The sequence below is a fragment of the Hydra vulgaris genome, chromosome 07 (genome assembly GCF_038396675.1).
Source record: "Hydra vulgaris chromosome 07, alternate assembly HydraT2T_AEP".
In the NCBI taxonomy this organism is placed as follows: domain Eukaryota; kingdom Metazoa; phylum Cnidaria; class Hydrozoa; order Anthoathecata; family Hydridae; genus Hydra; species Hydra vulgaris.
In genome coordinates this window covers 24,905,148-24,916,003 of record NC_088926.1, presented here as the reverse complement: position 1 = coordinate 24,916,003, position 10,856 = coordinate 24,905,148, and the positions used below count along the sequence as shown (strand labels likewise).

The 10,856-nt window shown below is 27.4% G+C and overlaps 1 long non-coding RNA gene across 1 annotated transcript; it reads left to right on the top strand.

Moving 5' to 3' along the window:
• The first annotated feature begins 7,601 nt into the window (after positions 1–7,601).
• LOC136082139 (uncharacterized) lies at positions 7,602–10,390 on the top strand. The gene is made up of 3 exons (XR_010639422.1): positions 7,602–8,033; positions 9,943–10,037; positions 10,158–10,390. It is a non-coding gene; the product is annotated as an uncharacterized LOC136082139 (long non-coding RNA).
• The last annotated feature ends 466 nt before the right edge of the window (positions 10,391–10,856 follow it).

The window sequence follows — 10,856 nt, the reverse complement described above, 5'->3', positions numbered from 1 at the left end:
AAAGATCAGAAAGTACTTGATGCGGCTGCCAGCAGCCAGAAATACGGTTACATAATGAAGAAGAAAAAGTAATAGTATATTAAATGGATGACTTAGCGCCAAACCAGCCTATACAGCGAATACGTTGAAATGAGATAATTTGACGCAAAGTCTTTAACAAAAAATCTTAAAAAAAAGTCTTTAACAAAAACCTCTAATTAATTGCAGTAATTGCAGTTCAGTGCACTTATTTTAATTATAGTATTTTGGTGTTTGCTAAGAAACACTACATAAATCTTTTTTTTAAATAAACTAATTTTTTTAAACTTTGTTGCATAGGCTAGTTTGGCGCTAAACTATCCAAATATATTTATAGTTTCATAGACAAAATTATTTTCGGGCTTTCGTCCTCGTTATAATGTCCCGGGCTGACAAATAGAATATCTGGCAACCCTAGTGATGATGACGAAGAAGATTATAATGATAACGATAACTGATGTATTTTTATATTAAACTATTATGAATTATATGTAACATTTTATTAAGCAAACAAACATATTGTATTTGTTTTCTCTATTTATGCTTTTATCCTTATTTAATTTACCTTTTTTTATTTATTCTTTTTGTACACTTTTATATATTTGTCTTTAATTGTTTTATATGTTTATATTAAATTTATACATAGATTATACGAATATTTTTAATTAATTTTAATGATTACAAGAACTTTTATTTGTTAGCAGTACAAAACAAATTTAGTAAATGTGCTTTGTACTGATAACAAATAAAAGTTCTTGTAATAATCATTAAAATTATTTTAAAATATTTGTATGTATATATTATATATCATAATCAATCACAAATTATCTAATTTTTTCTTTGACAACTTGTTTCACCATCAGTAGGTTCATCAGGAAGCTTCCTGATAAAAATACTGATGATGAAACAAGTTGGCGAAGAAAAAATTAGATAAGTAACTTTTCTAATACATACATACAGGAAAGACAAAAAACTGTTTTGAACCTTTATTTTTAAACTTGGGGTATTCAATTTTTTCCTAGTTATTCAACAGTTAGTTGGGGTCTGAAAGATATATACATCATTTTTATAATGTATTTTGTTATGATTGTAGGTCATGTTTTTAGGCATGGACTTTTTGCAGTAAATGAGGTTTAAAAATAAAAAAGACTTTATTTAGGCAACACTAATTAAATAATGCTATTTTATTGTTTAATAATCATAATAAAATACACAGTACAACTTAAGAACGTTATTTATTCAGTTGGTTGATCTTCTTGAATGGACACAGTAGTTACAGGCCATAACTTTATTTCATTCCAAAATTGGAGCTTTTCATCCGGAATATAAACCATAGTTTTCTTTATGTACACAATTTTTAAGTGGTTAATGGATAATACAGATGAATTGGCTTTATTAGTTGGTAGTTCAAAGTCCTCTATGGTGTTTTGTAAATAAAAAATGTCACTTATCAATCCAGCAGTATGCATACTGCATTCAATCTCCCCTGGTTCATCAGAAGAAACTGACATCTTACGATATTTTGAGATTGAAAACGCTATTTTGTTAGATTTTAGTACATTTTCCTCATAAAAGTCATTGCTTATGCATGTTCTCTTGTAAAACTTGGGCCCCATAGTCAGTAAAATTTTCAAATGACATTTTTTTACAGTAAACTTTCCAGGGGTTTTTGAAGAACTTTTAATCAGATTAATTACTTCGTTAGTTCATAATATCATTTTTAGTTTTCTCCTTATAATTCCAAAATCACGGTTTAATTAGTCATTCGGCATAAAAAAATGTCCCCTAACAGGAGACACCGAATTTATTTTTTTAAATCTCTTAGTTTCATAAAGAGCCATCATAAGTCTAATAAGGGTGTGGTTCTTGTTTTGACCAGCACAGTTGTCACCAAAAGGGTGAAAAGTTTTAACTTCATCTGAAATTCTGTTTTTTTACGCACCACATAATCATGTAATCTACACATAATCCAACTTGTTTAGGGTCTTTTACGCATATCTCTGCAGTATCTTTTATTTTGTTGTAAAACTTTTTAGCCCTCCTATTGTGGACCATAAGCTCTGCTATTGCGTGTCTTTTCTCATTGTCATTAAGAAAAGGACTTTTTATTTTTAACTTAAGTTCCTCACAGCAACACATGCATCTTTTGTAGGTTGACCAAAACTTAATGAATAATTTTCTTTGAAATAATGCCAGAAAAACTTATATAACAGCCTTTTTTCACTGCCAAGAGTAGTTAAAAGGAAATATTTTTGTTTTTTTATAAACATCTCATACATAGATTTTGCGTCCAAATTAGCTGGCAAGTATTCTTTACCTCTTCTAGTATAGTGTTTAGTTTCTGTAGAATATTGTTCAATATGAGCTCTCAAACGAGTGATTACAGTGCCAGGAATGGCATTAGCAGAAACATTCCTGCTTCTTTTATCTACTGGAGTTTTGCTTATCTTAACAGATGCGAGAGCCTGTAACACTGTTTGGAAGTACATCGTATGATTTCATAAATCCATTTTTACATATCTTAGTACAAACCCGATTGTGAATAATATGGTACTTCGCTATGAAAAATTTAGGTTTTGCAGAAAAAGAACCTGGTCTAGATCTTTGACGGAATAGTGTCAAGACCAAGGTCCAAATTTTTGACCATAAGGTAAGGCCGAGGCCAAGGCCAAGGGCTAATAACTCTGATTAGTATGCCTTATAAATTCATTAAAAAATCCTTTTTTTTTTTTTTTTGATCTTTATGTATATAAAATTAATTTTGGGGTTTTTCTTAAATTACGGCACGCAATTTTTAACCGCTTTTTGCCCCCCTTTTTAGTAACAAACCCCGTACGAGTTGAAAAAATACCACTAACCTCTTTTCCCTCTAGAGTGTGACGTAATTTAGGGATAACTCTTTTCTCATTTTGTTTCTTAATACTATATTCTTAAACGTAATAATTAAAAATTGAGATCAAATAAAAAATAAAAAATCCGGATTTTGATTTGATTTCGTATATGATGTTTAATAAGGTATTATGACGTACATACGCGATTTCGATTTTTATGTATGTGAATATATATTACCGAGGGATTATTAGGGGCTTTGCGATAAAACTAAAGTAAGTTGTTCTTATCTCGGCTATTTGTATATTTTACAAATATTAAAGTTGGGAATATTTTAACAACGGCAAACTTACAGTAAAAATAATAAATAGATTTAATTAAGTTTTTTTCTAAACAAGAAAGAAAGCTTAGAGACAATTTTGAAACTATTGATTTATTATGTGACGAGAGTAATTTTAAGCTGCACAGTTTGTACAGCTGTTTATAATAAGATGCGTTTTCTAACAAACTTAATTAACAAGGAAAAGTACAATGTTTTAATTTTAGTTTTATTAATGTTAAAAGCAATGTTTTTAATTTTAACATTTAACAATTTCAAATTCTTTTAGATGAACAAGTAAAAAGTTTTACAATTATTTGCAATGTTATAAATTTTTATTTTTGTAACAAATAGAAAAGTTATCTAGTAAAGTTAGCTCATAATAAGCTTTCATAAATTAGATACTCTGCTTACACCGGGTCCTCTGATTGATCAGGGGCCGTTTTCTCATCTCTTAAACTTAACGTAGCGTTACTCAGTGTAGTTAAGGCAATTTTAAAATATTATAGCGTATGTATGATATTTTGTTGACTACGACATATTTCCGTTAAATCATCAGGTCTGTGAATTATGAAAAGACGAAAAAAATTTAAATGATAAATTTTGCGGTATCATAAAGTATAAATGTTTGTTGCGGAAAAACCCAGACCGATGATTCTTTTTTTTTTTTTTTTAAAATCTTCTTAAAATCACAATCGCTTGTCCAAACTTGTATGAGATTTTAAATAAATTAGTTGTTTAGGTGAAATAAGCATCATAACTTAATAATATGATCTGTTCTGATCGTTTATTGGCATTTTTTTCTTAATTATAAGCTCTTTGTTCTTCGGAATTCTAGTATTATTTTGTGAAAATTGATAGAAATATTGTATTTTGACAAATATATAGTTATTATACATCAGAACTGATTAAAACTAGGATCTATAGTGGGTTTAGGCACTTTTTTAAAAGATTTTAACTAAATTTATGTTAACGCCGATGAGCGAAAGTGATCTAAAGACTCCAAATGTTTTTATTTAGGTTCACTCTTAGGTGTCGTAAAAACCTGATGCAAAAAAAACTATAACATCTCAAGCTCTTGTTTGGACATAATACGCTGATAAAATCATGCTAATTCCAAAATAAAGAACTCGAATAGTTTGTAAATCCCCTTAACTACACCGAGTAGTTAAAAAAAAAAAATTTACACAACATTTATAAAAAAAATCTTCAAAGATGTAATTTTTTAAACTTAAATGTTTTATTAGTATTAGTTTTGTTTAAATAAATTTATATAAACTTTTCGTCATTTCTTTACTTAGAAATATTGTAATGAAATTTCAGACGAAAGCTTCGTTGACAAAAGCGAGATGTAAATACGGCTGCAGGTCCTTTGCTTGATCCGGTACTCAGTTTACTTTTTCTTTTGTAAAATCTTTATATTAGAATTTTTAACCGGAAGGTTATGTAAAATTTTGGAAAAAAAAATTATTTCGAAAGGATAACGAAAGGATAATTGATAACGAAAAATTATCTTTCTCCGTACCGAAATAAATAAATCATTTTAAATCGCCGATGTTCGAAATGAACATGAATGAGAATGAATACTTGCGAAAAAAATGGAATGACTACTTGCAAAATGCAAGTACTTATTCCATTAGTACAATTCCAAAATGAAGCATTTCGCAAGTTGAATTTCAAAATAAACTTTTTTCTTCATACGAAATTAGCGCTTTCTGATGTAGCCTTTGCAAAACTAGCGCTCTCGCTAAACGACGTTTCAAAGTTCATTATGAAAATTTGGATAGAATTGCAAAAATTAAACATCTTTATGTTCCAAAATGTTTTTAAATTAAATTTTATTTTCAGATTTACAAAATATTAACAATGTAAAAATTTACTTTTTGAAACAATGACAAAAATAAAAATTTATATTAAAATAAAGTTTTTCGCAACTTGCGGAACAGTTTCTTCGGAAAAAAATTTACATGTTTTATGAACCAAAAATGTTTAATTAACTATGTAACTAAGTGCTATGTATTTATTCATATTCATAAGTGTCAAACGCGTATACATAATTTTATAAATAAATAACGATATTCATAATATATACTTCTGTAATGTCATTTAACGAACTTTAATTAAATAATGTAAACAACATGAACAACACTAAAAAAAGTTAAAGCAACTAAATCATAAGTGGGATTATGTAGATACACCAATAAGTAATAATAAATTTGTAATCCGTCGACATTCCAAAAAAAAAATATTCTGAAGAAAATAGTAAATAAAAAATAATATAGTCTTGAAATGCGGGCTGTTTTCTATAGATTTCTTGAAATAAATTATGAGAATGTATCAAATATTTTTTAAATAACATTTTATGGCACAGACTTTAATAATTTGAATAACTTCGATTCTTTTTTGGCTGCTACTTATTGGAAACAGACCTCAACTAATAATAGTTCAAATAGAAATTCAGATTGCAGAAAAGATTGCCTTAGATAAAGGGTACCCAGCTGTAAGCTGAATTTAAAATTTAAAATCAAGTACAAATATTTCAAGTATTTCAAGAAGAAGCAAGAATATTAAAGAAGAAGTGAAATGACTTGAACCGACTAAAACGGCTATTTTCATCTGTCTTTTTAATTTTAAAATATTAATGACTACACTACTATTTTACATATATTTTATTAAATAAATAAATTTAGTTTTATACAAATCGGAGAAACATTATCTTGTAAATAATACAAACAATTTTTACGGGTCAGGGTAACAACATTCAATCAATCAATAATTTATTTCTGAATTAAGATTTTACATTCAATAAAAACAATAATAACAATAATATTAATATTAAGAATATTAATATTAGTAGTAATAGTTAAAAGTAGTTAATAGTAGTAATGTAAATATTTATAAAAATAACAATAAGCAATAGTAATGACAACAAAATATATAATAGAAATTAAAAAAAAAAAAAAAAAACAATACTTAAGACAACAAAAATTGATTATAGAAATTATAAACATTAACTATTTTTTTTTAATAAAAAGTAGAATAAACTAGTTTTAAAGGTTGAGAATGAATTGAGAGCTTTTAGTTCATAAGGAAGGTTGTTCCAAGTTTTAATGCTTTGATATTTTATAGATTTATGCCCGTATTTATGAGAGCAGTGTTTAGAGACAGACAGGTTTAAGTTACTATTGGTAACAACATTAGTTTTTGTCATACCTAATAAGAACTGTCCAATAACATCTGTAAATATAATTAGATATAATAAGATCTGTCCAACAACATCTATAATTTCATCGATGTCTAATAACATCTGTTCAAAAATTAAATAAATATTACTGCTGTAGTTACATCTTTTAAATTATCAAAGTGTAATAACATGTGTGCAACTACATCTGTAGATTTAAAGATGAAGTTATTTTTAAGATGAATTAACTAATAATGCATTATTTTAACCAGATGTTATTACATATAGAAATTTTTTCAGATGTAACTACACCTGGAAAAAAATATTAACTATTAATACATTATTTTAACCAGATGTATTTACATATAAGATTTTTTTCAGATGTAACTACATCTGAAGAAAATTCTTCCAAATGTTATTGAACTTGAAGAAAAATTACAAGATGTAGTTACATCTTTCTAAAGATGTTGATAGGGGTCGTTGAATTTTCAGATGATATTTGACAGTTGTTATTAGAGTAAAATAAAAATAAAGATGATCAAAAATGGACAAAAGTGTACAGATGATCTTTGACGTAGATGTTGTTGGACAGATGTAGTAATCTTTTACCATTTTTACTTGCTTTTATTTTTTTTTTTTAATTTTTTTTTTGGCATGACTCAATACTATAATACTATAACTTTATATTACCCGTGTAGCACCTGTGTAATACGTGTAGCTAAATACATTTCATTTCCAGCTACTAAAATATATTTTAGTTATTATTGAAGCCAAAGTCATTAAAAGATGGGTTATTCTTGCAAGCACTAAGAGATTGTTGGTGTCGAAATAAATTTTCAAATAAGCTATTCCATAATGTAAATAAAAATTTTAATATAGCAAAAACTAATCACGTAGGCAGCAAGATTAACACTTCTTAAAAATTATGTTGTCAACTTTATATGCTCAAAAGGATGTTTAGGTAAAATACGAATACCATATTCTCTGTCTTTATAGAATATATAAGCAATATGGTTCCGCAATATAAACATTCCACCATTCTGTAACTTAACTTAATACACTGTGATTTTCAAATAGAATTCTGTAATCTTCTTTAAATACAATCTACTATTTTTCTTTTAACTAAATACTATTTTATTATGTATGTTAGTAATGCAATATTCGGTAGCACTAATCCAGCTAAGTAGACTTAATATAGAATATAGAGTTTATAAGGCTCTATTGGCTAACATTTTAAATAAATATACTCCGAATATACGATACAAAGCATTAGTACCCTTAGACATCCAGTCCCAGTGGACACACGACGTTATTTCAACGTTGATTTACGGTTGATTTTTAGTCGCGACGTCATATAACCAAAAATCAACATTTTATCAACGTTGAAAATTCGTTGAAAACGATCAACTTAACGCGACGTTGAATCAACGTTAATTCAACGTCTATATTATGAGTTCCACTGTTCGTTTTGCATTTTGAGAACTCAAATACGCATGCGTGACTTTACGAGTCATTGATTAGGCCATCTATTGCCATTTCATAAGGTTTTGAGTTTGTCAATTTAACGATACCACATTGCTTAATTTGCGATGCATTAGTGATAAATATTAAATAGATCTTTTTTTTTATTTCATCAGTGTGTATTGCATGAAGAATTTGCTTGAATTTGTTTTAGAGTTTGTTTAAGTAAGTTGTTTTTTAGAGTTTGATTAAATTGTTTTACTATGTATGTTAGTATATTTGACTATACTAATTTTATATTATATAAATATAAAATATATATTATCAATGTTATATATATATATATATATATATATATATATATATATATATATATATATATATATATATATATATATATATATATATATATATATATATATATATATATATATATATATATATATATATATATATAACATATAATATATACATAAAATGTATGATATGTTAATAATATATCATATAGACTGCAATAATCATAATACTATATTATAGTATTTTTATTATTGTTGTTATTATTATTTTTATATTTACAAATATATATATATATATATATATATATATATATTTATATACAAGTGGAAGTTTTTAGAATAAAATAGCTAAATTAAAATAACATAAAACACACTGTTTAATTATATAGTGCGTGATTCTTCACCATTTAGTAAACTTGGCATCGATGTTCATTTTCACCCCGTTGTTCATAGTCACCCCTTTTCACGGTATATATTATATATGTATATTTATTTATATATTTATACATATAATATATGATATATTTATATATATATATGATATTATTATATATAACATATGATATATACATAAAATATATGATATGTTAATAATATATCATATAGACTATAATAATCATAATACTATATTATAGTATTTTTATTATTGTTATTATTATTTTTATATTTTTTTTAAATTTGGGAAGAGCAGAAGTTAAAAAGTGATTCTTACGCCAACACATACGTCACTTTTAATTTCTTTTGACTTTCGTCCAACATTTGCGAGTTGTCAGAAAGTTAAAACCATTAATTTAATTACAAATTGATCGTTTTTTTAAAAAGCCGCAAAAACGCAAATTTAATTGACCAGAATGTTTTTAAAAACATTCTGAATGTTTTTAACACTATAAACAATGTTTTTATTTTTATTTTTTTTGTTAAAATGTTTTTATTTTTGTTTTTTTTTAATAAAATGTTTTTATTTTTATTTTTTTTTTACTGTAAATCATGCACGGAGTGCTGCTACATCGACTATCTTATAGCCTGACTCACTAGGGAGTGCTGCTACATCGACTGACAAATAGCCTGACTCGCAAGGGAGTGCTGCTATATCGACTGATAAATAGACTGACTCGCAACGGAGTGCTGCTACATCTACTATCTTTTAGCCTGACTCGCAAGGGAGTGCTACATCGACTGAGGGTTTGGTTGGGGCAGGCAGTCTATCAATTAATAAAAAAAAAAATTCGGTCTTGCATTTTAACTTTTACTTTTTGTCAACAAAATAAGGAAGAAAACTTTCAGACAACATATAAGTGTATATATACATACTATAAAAGTGCCTTCTGTTGTTTAGGGAAATGGCTACCCGGTTAAAGCGATGGAGACGGAATAATGTTTTGGTTAATGAGCTTCTTAGTAGTGACATTGATATTGATTGCTCAGCTTCATTAAATGAAGATGTCTGTAGCAGCAGCAATTGTGAGGCTACTGCAATAGTAGATTCTGAATATAATTTAGACTCTATATTACAGGATGAAATTTAAAAATAAAAAATAAAAAGCAACTCAGATGAAAGCAAATTAAGAGGGAAAATAAGGGGAGGGGGGGGATATTCCGGACTTTTTCCGCAAACAATTTTTCGGATTTTTCAAATTTGACCTGGATGATCTATTATATATATGTATAATTTTTATTGAAATTGACCTATTTCTACAAACAAACAAAAAAAGTCATTGAATTTTTGAAATTTTAAAACCATTCGGAATTCCGCGGTATACGCGGTGCCATTGGGCTACCTAACCTGATATTGTATCAAAGTTTAATGTATTTATAAAAATAATAACTTTTTGTTGTAGGTTGATGACCAACGGTTTACAATCAAAGTTCAACATGGCTGGCGGCAAGGGTAAAGAGAAATTTAAAGGCACAAACATTTGTAAGGTTGTTGTTGGTAAGTCATGAGTAATGTTATCTGTTATTGAAAAACACAATTTGATGCTTTGGTGCTACTTTAATTTCAAGTTCTTGCTGTACTTGTTGCAAATTACTCTGGCAATACCTTTTTTTATAGAGAGCGTCATGCTTAGTAAAGCGACTGCTACGGTTGCTGAAGTCAGAACAGATATCATGAGTTTGTTGAAATATGCACCCGACAGATCCAATGGTGGCGGTCGGTGCGTAAATGACGATTCGAATATGTTAATATAAAATGTATATATAAAATGGTAACATTCTATCTATTTCTTATATAAACTCCCTTAAAATAATTTTTTGAACATGAAATACACTACTTTTAGCGCAAAATATTGCTTTTTTATTGTCTTATTTTATCGCAATCCAAGTCGAGACAATTTAACATGTTAACGATGACAATTTAACATGGCTGCAGCCTATTGGATATAAGTTATATTCAATAGGCTGTATAATTTTTATCAAATGACCAAAATTTAACGTTGAAATTAGGTTGTTTGAACGTTGTTCTAACGTCTTATCGACAATATTTCAACCATATATGGTTGATATATTGTCGATAAGACGTTAAAACAACGTAATTTCAACGTTGAACTTTTAATTTTCATTTTATCGAAGTTGAAATATGGATGATATGTAGTCGATAAGACGTTAGAACAACGTTGAAACAACGTTTTCATCGACGTTGTTTCAACGTCGTGGTTTTCAACGTCGGATTTTGTTTCCAATTCCACCAAATTTCAACGTTGTTTCAACATTGCATTTCGTCGGTTTGCGACGTTGTTTCAACGTTATTTCA